The 16,043-nt window shown below is 47.6% G+C and overlaps 1 protein-coding gene across 2 annotated transcripts in view; it reads left to right on the top strand.

The window, feature by feature from the left end:
* The first annotated feature begins 7,576 nt into the window (after positions 1-7,576).
* The window catches only part of LOC117040281 (dual specificity testis-specific protein kinase 2-like), a 28,476-nt gene continuing 20,009 nt past the window's right edge, over positions 7,577-16,043 (top strand). The window contains exon 1 of one of the 2 annotated variants that reach the window (XM_033137959.1): positions 7,577-7,913. The gene's annotated coding sequence lies outside the window, so the exon portion shown is untranslated. Of the gene's footprint in view, positions 7,914-7,955; positions 8,075-16,043 lie in introns of those variants that run through there. The other variant, XM_033137960.1, reaches the window with a different exon arrangement.

The following is a 16,043-nucleotide window of genomic DNA, read 5'->3' as shown; positions in this document are numbered from 1 at the left end:
GCCTCACCTGCAAGGACCCCCAGCAGCGACGCCAGAGCCAGGAGGCGCAGGTAGAGCGCCGGTCGCGTATCCATGACCACCGGCGCGGCGGCCCCTTCTTCTGCAGCGTGGGCAGGGATGGCGGTGGTGTCACGTGCGAGGAGCCCAGCGCGTCACGTGAAAGACCTGCCGGCAGAGGGGCGGGGCCGAGGGAGGGGCACGTGATTTCCCCCGAAGGGGCGGGGAAGGAGAAAAGGGGCCGGCTCAACCCTCTCGTCGCCCTGCCGCCATCTTGGACGTCAAAGGGCCCCGCCCCGCTCCCTCTCCACTGCATTCTGCGCATGCTCAAGGGTACGCCTTTCTTATTAAAAAGCGGGGGGGGGGGGGAGCCTGAAGGCCGGGCGCGTATTTAAATTGCTTTCCTGGACCCTGTAATAAATTGTTTGCTTATGTAAATTTAATTTACTTCTTTTATTTATTTATATTACATTCATTTTCTTGTTTTGTAAAATTTATGTGCCGCTTGATTGTAACACACACACACACACACACACCTTCAAAATCAGCTTGCAAAGAGAAAAACATTAACAGACTTCGAAGAACAGTAATACTGTAGACTGAAAGCACAGCAGCATTCTGAATTCATATCCCGCCTGCCTTCCAGGGAGCTCATGGTGGCCTACATGTTTCTTCCTTTACCCCATTTTATCCTCACAACAAGCTTCATTAACTATGAACCCTGAAATTTGGGTTCCCCTCCAAACCAGTGCCAAAGTTTTGTGGTGGTTTTGCAGCACACACCCAAACCGAATAATTGATACTCTAAACTGGAGGTGATGGGTGTCACTCCAAAACCCAGCCTTGTTTGATGGCTATGACCCCTGATTTTTGTTGTTGTCGTTCAGTCGTGTCCGACTCTTCGTGACCCCATGGACCAGAGCATGCCAGGCACTCCTGTCTTCCACTGCCCCCTGCAGTTTGGCCAAACTCATGTTAGTAGCTTCGAGAACACTGTCCAACCATCTCATCCTCCATCGCCCCCTTCTCCTTGTGCCCTCCATCTTTCCCAACATCAGGGTCTTTTCCAGGGAGTCTTCTCTTCTCATGAGGTGGCCAAAGTACTGGAGCCTCAGCTTCAGGATCTGTCCTTCTAGTGAGCACTCAGGGCTGATTTCCTTCAGGGTGGATAAGTTTGATCTTTTTGCAGTCCATGGGACTCTCAAGAGTCTCCTCCAGCACCATAATTCAAAAGCATCAATTCTTTGGCGATCAGACTTCTTGATGGTCCAGCTCTCACTTCCATACCTTACTACTGGGAAAACCATAGCTTTAACTATACGGACCTTTGTCGGCAAGGTGATGTCTTTGCTTTTTAAGATGCTGTCTAGGTTTGTGATTGCTTTTCTCCCAAGAAGCAGGCGTCTTCTAATTTCGTGACTGCTGTCACCATCTGCAGTGATTATGGAGCCCAAGAAAGTAAAATCTCTCACTGCCTCCATTTCTTCCCCTTCTATTTGCCAGGAGGTGATGGGACCAGTGGCCATGATCTTAGTTTTTTTGATGTTGAAGAAGAAGAAGAAGAGTTTGGATTTGATATCCCGCTTTTCACTACCCGAAGGAGTCTCAAAGTGGCTAACATTCTCCTTTCCCTTCCTCCCCCACAACAAACACTCTGTGAGGTGAGTGGGGCTGAGAGACTTCAGAGAAGTGTGACTAGCCCAAGGTCACCCAGCAGCTGCATGTGGAGGAGTGGAGACGCGAACCCGGTTCCCCAGATAACGAGTCTACCGCTCTTAACCACTACACCACACTGGCTCTTCAGACCATATTTTGCGCTCTCCTCTTTCACCCTCATTAAAAGGTTCTTTAATTCCTCCTCACTTTCTGCCACCAAGGTTGTGTCATCAGCATATCTGAGGTTGTTGATATTTCTTCCGGTGCAAAATCATTGCAAAACTTTGGCAGCCGGTTTGGAGGGAGTCTCACATTTTGGGGTTCATAGTTAATAAAGCTCCCACAACAACCCTGTGAAGCAGGTTATTCTGATTATTCCCCAAGGCCACACCAGGTAAGCTTCATGGCTCAGTGTGTGATTCGAACCCTGGTCTCCCCAATGTCCAGCACTCTAACCACTACCCCACCACTGGCTCTCATATATAATGTAAAAATATTTTGCAGATGTATAAATCCCAGCATGTAGCCATTATGACTAGTATGCTGCCCTGTCAAGGGAAGACCTATGATTTTTTTTTTTAGAAGAATTTATTAGCATTTTCATAATACAACACAAACCCAGACCCACACCTACAAATACAAAACAATTACAAATACACATAATGCCAGGATTCTTCTTCTTGTTTATATACCTAGCAAAAAAAAAAAATTCTATTTCCGAATCTTGACGTTTGACTTCCCCTGCCTTTTCACCTTCGGTTTTAAATCCATATTTTACTTTCTTAACACCTTTTCTCAATAAAAAAGAATTTAACTTAAATTAAAGATAACACAATTATCTTCATCATCCTATTATATCGTAAATCTTAACAAAATATTCTTATAAAAACTAAACTTATTTCTTCTGTCCATTATCATGCTGCTTTAACTTAAAATCCAATATCCCCTTACTTATTCAAAATAAACTTATAATTAACAAGCTTCACTCTCCGATTTCAGATACCATAGCAGACCATTTGAATTTTACATTTAGTACTTCATCCCACCCCCCCTCTGTCCATTGTCTTTCTCTGTCTTTCGCCGGAACCAATCCTCGAGATGTCTTCTTTTACCAAATGTCCACAGATCCAGGCAGTATTCACAACAGACCTTGCATCAAGTTTCAGGGTACACATCACACCATTTCTAGGCTCCTCCGTTTCTTTATACCATACTTCTTCTTCTTGTAGATATCTTAATTCCATGTCCCATACCCCCGAGCTCCCACCTCGGGGTCTGGATATTGTAAATTTTCCCGTTCCGGGGCTGCCACCCCCAGAAAACGGTTCCTTTTCCCGGAGTCGCCCAGCCATTTCAGACCATCCTTCAAGTACCCCTCCTAACTCTCTGCCAAGGTTTTCTTCCATTGTGTAAAACTTTTGAAAAGCCTCCTCTGTGGGAAGTAAGTTTTTTATTTATAATCCCACTCAAAACTTGCAATTTCCGATTAAGCAGTTCCAGCCTCAAGACAGCAAACATTTCTTCCTCCTTTAGACCAGAGTTCAAAACAAGTTCAAACACGAAGTCCAGCATTTTGGAGGAGAGGGTGAGTGTCAGATTTCAGTTCCTGTCTCTTCCTTCCTTTGTTTCAATTGTTTCCCACGTCAGTCCAAATTTCCCATCGCCATTTTTTCTGAAGCCAGAGTGTAAAGATCAAAACTTTAAAAGGAGATATTTTCTGCCCACTTAATCCCCAAAGGGAAATCTCAGCAGTCTCAGTTTTCAAATTCCAAACACTTTGTATCCATTATTGTAGCAGCAGTCACTCAAACTGGTTATTTTCTTTCTCTCCCGAAGGGAGGGAGGTAGGCTCCTTTTCCTCTTCCCCCCGGATCGTTCCAAAGATATAAAAGTCAATCAAAGTCATCAAATACTCACAACCACCGGGTTCTTTCAATTCACTAAAGACAGGTAGAACTTAGACGCTCATCACAGGCTTTGCCGCCGCATTTACATCCCGGTTGGGGCATGTCCCCTATAGCCCGGCTCCGTCGTCCCTTCACCCCCACTCCCCCTTTACAGGGGGAGCGAGGGAAGGGTTCGGAGCCACAACGGGCACAGCCGGGGAGCCCAGGGTGCGGGACGCTCTTCCCGCACCCCACCAGAGCCCCGCTTTGCGGTAGCGGGGCTCCAAACCCCCGGGATGGACTGGGCGCTTCGCAGCCGAAGCAGCCCACGACCACCCGCAATGGCGTCGCCGCCGGAAGTCGGGAAGACCTATGATTTTGATAGTGGTTTTTGTGGGTGTTCTTGATGAAAATGGTGAGGTTCCATAAAGATCTACGCTCAGAACCATGTTTCTGTGCATGACAGTGCTGCAAACAGGAGCAGCCCAAGCCATTTTGCTGTTTGAGGCAACAGTGCATTCCCCATTCTGTGCACAAAATCTGACTAGACTGGTAGTTGAGTCTTTCCTCAGCTCTTGTGATGATGGACCCTAGGGTGCTAGGGCAGCAAGCTAGCTTAGAGCTTGTAGGGCAGGCCAAATGACCCACATTTCTAGCCACTTCCCACCCTTCAGAATTTGTCACCCAAGGCAGCTGTCTCACTTTGTCTCATGGAAGGGTCGGCCCTCACTGCAAAGCAGCAGATCCATGATGTTTAATGTTCAGTCAATTGTGAGCTGGGATGGTGGTGAAAAAACTGCAATCTCAAGAGGATCTGTTTCACTGGATTCAAATTTGTGCACATGCGCTCTCGCTCTCTCTCTCTCTCAACTCACTTTTTCTCCTTTCTACACACTCTGCCCCATTTTACAGTTGTTATAGAAAAAGTAGGGGGTTTGGCTTTTGCTGCCCAACTCCCCAAGGGACTGAGTCCCCTAAGTCCATGATCAGTCAGAGATGAATGGATGGAGGCACTGGCGGAGGAATGTGGGGGGAGCGCACCGCCCCCTGCACTATTGAGGAGGGGGTACCATCGAGGGCCCCCCCGACACAGGCTGTGCGCACACCCCCACCGCACCAGGCGCCATGTCCCCATGGGCAGTACGCCACACCCCCAGGACACACGCCACGCCCCCCACGGCCAGTGCGCCACGCCCCCGGAATGGATGCCACCCTACACTTACAGATACAAGATCGAAGGTTTGGAAGGGACCCAAAAATGTAATCCAGACTGAGTCCTCAAACCATGTTGGCATCTGTCTCAGGAGACAATAGAGTGCACCATCCACCATCCATATTCTACTCTGGATTTGTGCAGAGTTTACTCTTTCGTCTTTTCTTTTCTTGAAGTTATCCTACAACTAAGGCAGTGGAGGTTTAGGGCCAGAGCTTTCCTTCTTCCCAGGTGGATGGGCCCCACATGGCCCTCTACAGCATGTGTAGATACCACCTTCTTGACTGTTGGACCCATTCTTGGTCTTGTCTGCTCAATCCTTCGGAGGCTGTCTTCACACACGGAGTCCCAAACTCACTGAGGGTTTGTGACCCATTGGCCGCTACCCTCACCTGATGCAGCCGGCTCTCAGGATTGTGGCTGCTGTCACATGCTGGCAGCTTCTAGGAGCCACAGGCGAGAGTCGAGTGCAGGGTGGGGACCAAGGGGGGGGGATGAACTACCTGAGAAGCAGCACTGCATGTTTCCCACCAGAGCTACTACCCCTCCCCCTAACACCCCCCCCCAAACCTATACCAGTACTTTGCAAGGGAGATAGGAAGTAATCACCTTCATCCCCTCATAATGAAAGAAGCAATGAGTTAAGGGTGCTCAGGGGGGGGGCAACTTGCACAGGCAGCAGATGACGTCTCCAAAGGTCCCCTTGCCCTCTCAGGCACCATGCTGGCAAGCCCTGAAGGCTCCGGGTGCCTTTAGCTCCTCACTGAGACAGTTCCCCCCCCCTCTATAGCTGTGAGGGGGCACCAGACAGTAGGGCCCATGGGCAGTTGCCCACAGTCTTGTCTCCCTTCCCCACCCCTGACTGCTGCTCAACCAGACTGGACCTAACAGTCCCTGACATGGGCTTCCTGGTCTGTTTTGGGCTACAAGTCCCACAAGGCCTTGCTTCATACAGCCATGCTGGGTAGTGCTGGTGGGAGTTCTAGTACTGAATAGCTAGAGGGCACCTGGTCAGGGAAGGCTGCTCTCTGGGAAGCAGTCATATATACCAGAGGTGAGTGGCCTTTCAGATGTTGCTGGACACCAACTTCCACCATCTCTGCCCACTGGCCATGCTTGTTGGGGCTGACAGCAGCTGGAGTCTAAAGATCTCCTAAGGGCCACAGGTTAGCCATGCCTACCTTACCAACTGATGTTCAGAGATAGACTGTCTTTGGACATGCAGGTTCCATCCTCAGCTAGGAAGATATGAGGACAATAACTTTCTCTCTTTGTTGCTCTGCAGCCTCTGATATTGAGAGGCAGATTGTTCTGGAATATGGAGGCTGGTGGTGCACTAAACAAGCATTAATGCACAGCCATGTCAAGGTCTAATGTCCTCCAAGCACCCTCTGGCAAAGGACTGAACTTGATCGCCATAAGACAGCCTTAAAGTTAATTATTTCCCCCCACTTCATGCATTCAAGTAGCTTGAAGAGGTGGACAGCGACATGCAGGAAAGCCAACTCATAATTGCAGAGTTGAGTTTCCACTTGAAGGGCTAAAAATAGTCTTAATAATCAATTTGGGGGCAGGAGAAAAGGTCATTTCCAGGTTAGGGAGAGAGAAAGTTCAATGCGCATTCAATTAATGTTATTCAATTGTAGATAACATTCAGGATCCTCAAGCTCCCCATCAAGAGAAAACAGCAGCAGGATTTAATGTTCCAAAGCACATTGCACATTGCAATTCATATGGTAACTATACGCATCTTTAATACTGAGAAACGGAATGATGGAGTGGTGGGTTGTGTTACAACACATGGGTCAAATTTCTGCTCAACCCATCACCATCTCCCAGCCCCTCTATCCCACTCTACCTTGCAGTGCTGCTGTTTGAATAAAACCGGGTGGGGGGGGGGCACCACAAGTATCACTGGAGAACATAAATGTAATGAATATAAGTAAATAAATGTTCATGCACCTGACAGATGGATGCTGCTTTTTAGCGGTTTTCCTCAGCATGGATTAATCACAGCCTTTGTGGGTTAATGATGTAAAAACCACCACATTCCTTTCTAAGTAAAGAAAATTATGGATTCAAAGAAGCCACAGCATTTAGATCCTGCACCGTAATGTAGCCTGGAATCATGAGCAAGCTTACTAGGAAGTAGGCCCCACTGCACAAACATGATTACTTCTGAGTAAGTAAGGGAAGATATTAGGACTGCCAGCAGCTCTGTTCTGGCTAGGCTCCTGTGTGTTTAATATTTATTATTTTATTGAATTGAATTAATATCCTGACCTTTCTCTCAAATGAGTCCGGCAACAGATAAGCTATTTTAAAACAAAGACAAAAACAAATGGATTATATTAAAAAGTGAAAGCCTTCTAAAAGAATTGCAGCAAAAACATTCTGAAAGCAGTTACAGGTAAAAATGTTATTCAGCACCTGAGATGGAAATCTAATTGGTGGCGTTTTCCTGTCATCGCACCTGAATGCCAGAAAACCGGCTTCCACTGTTGGATGCAGGCAGCCAACAATGCAATTTTTCAGTGTTTTAAAAGTGCATGCAAGGATAAATTGGGAAAATTAAGGCTCCGGCTGATTAACGGGTAGGTTGTGTTTTAGTTTCTTTATTATTTTAAGCATTTTGTTGCCAATGTGCGATTATAACAGGCAGGTAAAAACCACCGTCTAACGAATTATCTCTTGTGATCTATTAAAAACTAACACGAAAACACTTGTATGGCGATTATGGTGTCACGTGCACACTGATTTATATGCAATTGGGAGACACGTTTATACTGAAGACAGTAAGCGTCATCCTTCACAACCCACTGAAAGTTTTCGCGTAGCGCTCCGCGGCCGTCAAAGAGCGCGTCGGATTCAATCCATTCTCCGCTGCTTGTGAAGTGCCCGATGGCACCGAGCTCTTGTTTGTCCAGAGGGCGGCGCTGAACCCGACTGCCTCGCCTTTCTCCCCCAGACTTGGGCTGCCGGGAGCTAAACGCGGCGGAGCGCGCCTTGGAGAGCTCATCGGAAACCGGCGCCCGCTGTGCATTTACGCACGGCGCACCTCCGCTTCGCCGGAAAGAGGCAGCACTCCAGCCGGCAAGAGGAGAAGAAGGCAGCAAGGCGCCTTCCAGCAGAAGCTGAGAACGCCTCGGGGCCCCCAGCAGGTGAGTGCGCTCCTCCTCCTCGGCCCATTAGCTTTGCTGGCCAGCGCGTAAAGTTCTTTCTCCTCCAAGACGTAGGAAGAAACGACCCAAACCGGTGATTTGTCCTACAGACAGGAGAAGAGCGGTTTCATCTGAGCGCCGAGACCCGTTTGGTGGAACAGGTGAAGAAATCCCCTAAATCGATTTCCTCTGAGCGCGGGTAAAGCGCCTTCCTTTCTCTCCGCGGATTACCCTAAATTTATCGTCTAGGCTTAGGCAGGAAGGGCAGAGAACGATGGGTGAGCTGGGAGGGCAGACGAAGGAAGGCTCACGGGCGTGCTCAGCGCAACTGCCCCATCCGCCTTTGCAGACCCCCAACAGTGATGGGTTTGAGCGCGCTTTCTCTCTCTCTCCGCCTCATTACAGATTTCTCTCTCCTACCCATAAGGGTTTTCTTAAGGTAGAAAAAGTCCTGACGTTTTAAAACAAAAATCCAGTTTCTTTGAAGGTATCACTTAACAGAAGCGAGATCAGTTGCCGATAACGGCCCACCTTTGTAACGGGGTTTCCGTTAAGAGCCATTTTGGGTTAATTCCCTAACCCCCAGGGGTGGGCTGGGTGGGTTTTCTACTCCCTTCTCAAACTCATCCTTTTTACAGAACTGGATTTGCCAGCCGTTTGCAGCCTTTAACAATAGTAGTAGTAATAGTGATAGGTTGTGGCCAACGAAGTTCTACTCAGAGTAGGTCCACTGAAATAATTGAACCTACCGGTAAGTTTGACTGCCTGCCATCAGGGGGAAGACCTTGTTCCAAGTGGCTTTTGGGAACTGACTGCTTTTAATGAATGGGGTGGGGCTGTGCTGTGCTGTTTTTATTGTAATTATTTGTAAAATAAAAATAAAAATGTTATATATGTATATAACTTTAATTCTATTGTTTTACAATAATGTTTCTTTTTATTTTAGTAATTATTCTTTTTATTTAAAACAAAATCGAAAATTCTTTCCAGTAGCACCTTAGAGACCAACTGAGTTTGTTCCTGGTATGAGCTTTCGTGTGCATGCACACTTCTTCACACTTGTAAGCTGCCTTGAGTCCTGTCAGGTGAAAATGTGAGGTATAAATAAGAAGTAAGAAGTAGCAGTAGTTACTCATGTCCATTCACTTCAGTGCATTGGTTTTAATCATTATTTTAACTGTGTACTGTAATGTATTTTGTTCCATTTTATGCATTTGCAATTTGTAATGGTGATTGCAGTCTGACAAATGGAAGCAGGGATGTGAAATAGCTGGGCATGAATAGCTGGGCCAGATGAAAAGGTTGCCACCAAACGCCCCACCCCTGCCACTGTTAACTAGACCCTAGGTAGGTGTTACCGCAACAAGTTGGCATGACTTTTAGCCCTCCTACTGCCCTCCCCTACCTCAGTTGTCTTCTGCTGTGTTGAATGATGGATTCTAAGATCCTTGGGGTAGAGACTCTCCTTTTGTACTTCTTGCAAAGTGCGGTGCCACATCCACAGCACTATACAAATACGGTTGTGCTTGGTTTTGCTTGCTTTGGAATTCTGGTAAATCTGCATAAAACGCAACCAGGTGACTTATTCTTTGTGGCTTCTGCTGTTTTTGGTGCAAATGCTAAATATGATCCAACCTATATTTGCTGCTGGTGGTTTTTTGTGTGTGGCAAATGTCACAGGGATGCATTTGGCAAAGATGCTTCTGGCCTGGGGCAGGATTCAGTTTTCACTGGCTGCTGAGTTTCCTCCTGGCCTGCCAGGGGCCTGTTCAGTTTTGCTGCGGCAACCGGAGGAGACCTTGACTTGTAAAGCACATCTAGGGATGGATGGATGGAATGGGATGGGATTCGTTTGCCCCTTGTGACTTCACCACTCCCTGTGTTGGGAAATGGGAAGGGAGTTTATTCCAAACGCAGCCTTCCTCGGCCTGGTGCTCTCCAGGTGCTTTGGGAATACAAATTCCAGCAGCTGTAGCCAGCGTGGATCCAAATCTAAAGAGCCAGTGTGGTGTAGTGCTGCTTAGAGCTTTGGTCTGGGAGACCACGATTTGAATCCTCACTTGGCCAAGGAGCTTACCAGGCAGCCTCTCAGCCTAACCCACCTCACACGGTTGTGGGGATTAAATGAGGAGGAGGGGAGAACCATGAGCTCCTTGGAGAAAAGGTGGGCTTTAAATGCAACAAATAAATAAAACAATGAAACTCCGGACTGGAACCTCAAGGACTTTGAACGGGACGTGGAGCCTCATATAGCTGCAGCATCAACCCTCAAAATTGTCTGGCAGTGTGAATCCTTGCGTTTTGCTGGGTTAACAGAGCAGGACCCCAGGCCCACCAGCCCAGACTGTGGAAAGCTCAGAACAGTCGGTTCACCCTCCAGGTATCTCCAAAGCCCTAGCCTGGCCAGGACTGAGGGCAAGTTGCCTCCCCCTGGGTCACGTGGCTTGGCTTCCTTGTGCGAGCTATTATCTGTAGCTATGTTATTTGCACCACGTGCCCATCGTGGCATAGGTGTGAATACACACACACAGAGAGAGAGAGAGAGAGAGAGAGAGAGAGAGAGAGAGAGATCGATCTGGATTGTGGTGATTAGCTGGACATCTCTGCCTGTTAGCCAGTAGTGTGAACTAGATGATCTCTGGGCTGCTGCCTTAGGACTCAACAGTAGCAGCCCTGGCGTGAATATATACTGTTTCCTAGCAACCAGACACAACCTCCTGTACTGATTCCAGAAAGCATTGGAAACATCTGGATTCTTTCCGTAAAAACAGAAAAGAAAAGCCGTCCCTCAGGTAGTTCTTTGTGCTTTCTCATAGTGCAGGGAGGGGGGAGGGAGGGATGCAATGTGCAATGATGAGTCTCCCATGGGCTGTTTTTGCAAAGAGGTGTGGTGGCTCAAATTTCACCCAGTGACCTGTGTGCTAATGGAGTTGGCACCCAGCTTCTGCTGTGGATGGACTTTTCCCAGGCGAATCCTCCTCTGGGTCTCTGTTTTTCCTTTTGAATGTGATCTGCAGGGTGCGAGTTTGTGTGTGTGTGTGTGTGTGTGTGTGTGTGGATGCCTGCTTGGCATACATGGGAACAGACTGAGTAAAGACTATTCTAATAATTTTGATGATCGCATTACTGAACCTTGTTTGATTGGGCATGGTTTTGCTTTCACAGTGTTAGGGTTGAAGTGCCAGATATAGAAATTTAAATAGCAGTAAGAATAATTACGCCAATAATTGTACAGAGTCTGTCACAAGGAAAATGGAAATTCTGTGGTGGCTATGAATTTAGAAAATATGCATGCTTTGGCTCCTTTCAGGAGGAGGAGAGTCCATAATGCATTCATGGGGAGTGGGGGGGGGGGAGAAAGTGTTGATGACTTTTCCCCTGACCACAAGCTTCAAACTCAGCCCCACAAGATCAATTAGTCTTTGCTAACATGCTTGCAAATTTTCTCTGTGTTAACGCTTTTTGTCCAGACGTTTCAACATGACTTCTGTTTCTTCTTTAGCAAGGCTGAGAGGCTAAAAAGCGATGCATTCTCACCAATCTTTCTCCATACTGTATTCGTTACCAACCTCTGGTGCCCTCCAGATGCTTTGGGCTACAACTTGCATCAGCACAGCCCTATCTATGGTGTAGGGATTGGTGGGAGTCATAGTCGAAAACATCTGGACTGAGTCTACAGAAGCAGAGGCTGCCTTATGCTAGAGTTAGAGTGTGGGTGGGTTCATCTGGACCAGTGTTGTCTGCTTTGATTGCCAGCAGTGGCTTTCGAGGCTCCCAGGCAGTGAGAGAGAGAGAGAGAGAGAAGCCACTTCCATCAGCTCCCTGAAGTTATTTCAACTGGATATGCCAGGGTTTGAACCTGAGAACTTCTGCCTGCAAAGCAGGGGTGTTATGCCACTGAGCTCCCCCTCAGAGGCACGTGGAGATTCTTGAACATGGGTAGGCAAACTAAGGCCCGGGGTCTCAGTCCGGCCCATGGATGGTCCAGGAATCAGTGTGTTTTTATATGAGCAGAATGTGTCCTTTTCTTTAAAATGCATCTCTGGGTTATTTGTGGGGCACAGGAATTCGTTCATCCCCCCCCCAAATAGCTCCCCACAAGGTCTGAGGGACAGTGGACCGGCCCCCTGCTGAAAAAGTTTGCTGACCCCCCCTTCTTGAAAGTTCACAGAAGGGTTATTTCCCTTTCCCTTTGTTCATTCCCTATTCACTCTCCCACACCCCTGCTCATTCCCTCCCTTCCCCCCATATGTATTACTTAGTTGGAACAAGGGATGGGGGGGGGAGGATTTAAATTGATTTGCATTTATAGGTGAACTTGGCTACTTGCCACTTTCTGAAACAACATGACAACAACAACAGCAACAGCAACAACAACAATTTATTATTTGTACCCTGCCCATCTGGCTGAGTCTCCCCAGCCACTCTGGGCAGCTTCCATCAAATATTAAAATACATTTAAAATATCACAGATTAAAAACTTCCCTAAACAGGGCTGTCTTCATGAGAGCTGAAAAACCACCACCATCAAATACTCACATGTCTCTGAGTTTTGGATTTCTGTTCTCCAACCAAGTTCAACAGGTGTACAAAAACCATATTATAGGGGTTACCAGTGCAAAATGCAAAATGCAGTATATTAGGGGAAATTGTTTTGCCAATATATTAGGGGAATTTCTGGTGTTGATTCTGCATCCAAGTCTTTAGTTTACCTGGTCAAAAAAATAAATAAAATTCCACTATCAGAGCAACATAAATTCCAGGCTCTTAGCTAATTCTGCTAAGAGAAATCAAACTGAGGGCCAGTTTTTTCTTTATACATATTTGGACCCAGAGGAGGGAAAGGCCTCTGGTGCTAATCAAACTGCCTCTGTGTTCAGTATATATTATGGATCCCTCTATGCCACTGGATCCCACTGCATCTGTCTTTTGATGGATAAGGTAGCCCTACACCCCTGAGAGTCATTGGGAGGCCACAGTTCCCCTCCCAGAGCTATGGTTTCTAGAGCGGTGTAACAATCCGTCTCCTCAGGGAACTTTTGGAATTGTAGCTTGTGGTGTTGGGGGGATACAGTGGTACCCCATGTTATGTACGCGATCCATTCCGGGTCGCGCTACGTAACCTGGGTGTACGTAACGTGAACGAACAAAAAAACAAAACCGGAAGTTCGTGGGTTTTTATGCTTCTGCGCATGTGCAAAGTGCGCAGAATGCTTCTGCACACCCGTGCGTTGTGGAGGACTTCCGGGTCGTGGAGGTGCGTAACCCGAACGTACGCAACACAGAGCATACGCAACACGAGGTATGACTGTAGTGCAGTATATCTCTCAACACTCCTATCAAACTATAGCTCCCAGAATTCTTTGGGGGAAGCTGTGGCTGTTTAAAACCGTGTTGTACTTCTTCAAATGTGCGATGTGAACTCTTAAAAGAGTTTACCCAATGGAAACTGCCAGCCAGCAGGCGACCTTTTAAAACCCAGACATTTGGCCTCGTGGCACTTAACTTTCCTCTTTCCATTGGCTCTCTGGATGCAATAGGAAATTCTTGCTAAGTTGCATGGTATGGCCTTGGAGACTGACACCCCCACCCCCAATCCATCCATACCATTTAGGTTGAATATACAAAGGCCCCATTTCATAGCTAGTGACTGCGGAGCTATCCAGCTCTCCTCCCAGAGGCCAGCCACCAAGCTGCTTGTTTCCAGCCAGTCTTCCCCCCCCCTCCTCTACCCTCCCCACCCCCTGAGCCTCCTGGGCGTCTGAGTCTGAAGAGAAGACAAAAGCGCCTCTCTGCTTGCCATAAGAATGGGGTTCCCGCTTGGGCACAGTGGTGTGAATGGCTTGTCTCTAGCGCCCCGGGGAATGGGCATGATGCAAATTCACCTCTGCACAAAAGGCTCTTTGAGGGAAGGAGGCAAAGGAGGAGGCTGGGCAAGCAGGAGGCTGATCGTGAGAAAAGCCATGAACTTGAGGAAATACATGTTTCTCATAGAATGTCAAATGCCAAGGGAGGGGGTGCGATGGCACAACGGCCCCCCCCACGCCGTTGGGGCCCATCCTCTCACTTAAAAATAGAGTTCTAGTTACAGGTAGGTAGTGGTAGGTAGCGGTGTTGGTCTGCCAGACCCTACCAAAAGGGGGCATGGCTGGGCTGCTCCACCGCTTTTACCTGGCCCTTGACCCCACCCACGGCCACTGTCCTTTTGTCCATCCTGGCCGGGGGCAGGCCCAAGGGCCCACCTGAGTTGGGGGGGAGGAACCCGCCCAGGCGATCCTGCCCGGTGTCGCAAACCCCGCCCACCTGGGGAAGGGAGGGCGGAAAATATAGTGAGAAGGTGGGGAGGGGTATTACTCAGAAGGGTGGTGGGAATGGGCGATTTGCTGATAGGTGTGGAAAACCTGTTCAGACTGTGTATCTGAAGAAGTGTGCATGCACACAAAAGCTCATACCAATAGCAAACTTATTTGGTCTCTAAGGTGCTACTGGAAGGAATTTGTTTTGTTTTGTTTTAAAAATAGAGTGTGCACCCAACTCACAGAACACCAATCCCACGAATTCCCACTGGCTATCTCAGATTATCTTGTGGGGGACTTGCGTGAGGTAAAACTTAATAATTACGAGTCTCAGGCAGGATTTGTTCTAATAAACAATAACAATTTTATTTAACAAGGAAGTTTATGACACGAGTGGATAAAACTTAGGATACTTCAGTTTACAATGTTATTTCACTTCAAGGTTTTCTCAGTTGTTTCACACTTAATACTTTGGTTCTTAACTTAATACTTTGGTTCTTAACAAGGTGGTACTTTCTGTCAGTTGCACACCCCTTACACAACCCTACTCCTGAGGTACTCAAAGTAACAGACCCAAGGTTTCACTGGTTTGGGAATCTTCTCTTACTAGAAGAATCTCTCCCCTCCTGACTGGAATGAGACCTAAGTAGACCGTCTTTTTCCAGCTTCTACTTCTCCTGTCTCAATCTCAGCCTCCCAGTTAATTCCTGGCCTATTACTCCACACACTGTCCTTCACACTAAGCTCAGAGACTCCTTTCCTCTAGCTTGTGATATATTCCTCAGAGTGGATGTTTCCACCTAGAACCAACACTCTCTCCTCTCACTCCCTATCTCCCCTACCTATCCTCCCAACCTCAATCCCAACCTGCTCCAAAACCTCCTCCCAACACTCCCTCCAAAACTCACTCCCTGTCTCTCCAAATCCTTTCCTTTTCAACTCCCCCTCCTGAAACCTCTTTCTGGCATGGGGAAAAGAAAAATAAAATACTTGGGGATCCAACCTGCCCCAGCAAAAACAAACTTTTCTATCACAGGGGGTACTTTCATGCTATGTCCTGGGGGTCTTTGGGTACTCAGTTCCTGGATACATTCATTTTCTTATCCTATTCATATCGCACCTTTCACCCACCATGGAACCTGAGGTGGCACCTCCTTGGGTCTTGTGGCCTCCCATTTAGGCACTGACTGGGCCCAGTCCTACTTAGCTTCAGCAAGATGGTGCCCTCATGTGCCTTCGGGTGCCCTCGATGGCTAGGAGCTCCTTTTTTCTACTCTGGTTGATTCACCAGTTCCGGCCCCATTTGGGCATAGATGACTTGGCCACTGTATTCCGTGTTCTGGTGACTTTCAGGCTGGATTACTACAATGCACTCTCCATGGGACTGCCCTTGAAGACAACTTGGAAATTTAACTTGGTCCATAATGCAGCTGCCATATTGCTGGGTGGGCTTCCGTTTAGATTTCATTTAGCCCCTGTTTTTTTTAAAGCTGCACTGGCAGCCAGTTTGTTTCTGGGCCCAATCAAAGGCGTTCACTTAGTGTTTAAAATCCTAAATGACTTGGGCCCCAAATATCTGAAAGGCCACCTCCTTCCCTACAGAACCCTTTGGGTGCTAAGATTGGTAGTTCTTCCGCCCTCAGAGATTCAGAGTGGCAGTGACCCAGGTGAAGACCTTCTCTGTGGTGGCCCCAGTTGTGGAACTCCCTCCCCAGAGACAAGCGCAGCACCTTCATTACATAGCTTTTGGCAAATGCTGAAGATGTGCTTCTGTACCCTGACCGTTGATGCTTGAGGTGCATATTTTTAAAACTTAACAACTTTTGGTTGTAAG

This window comes from Lacerta agilis, chromosome Z (genome assembly GCF_009819535.1).
Source record: "Lacerta agilis isolate rLacAgi1 chromosome Z, rLacAgi1.pri, whole genome shotgun sequence".
NCBI classification, from domain to species: domain Eukaryota; kingdom Metazoa; phylum Chordata; class Lepidosauria; order Squamata; family Lacertidae; genus Lacerta; species Lacerta agilis.
The sequence above is the reverse complement of the archived record's forward strand: the minus strand, read 5'-3'. Positions and strand labels throughout refer to the sequence as shown.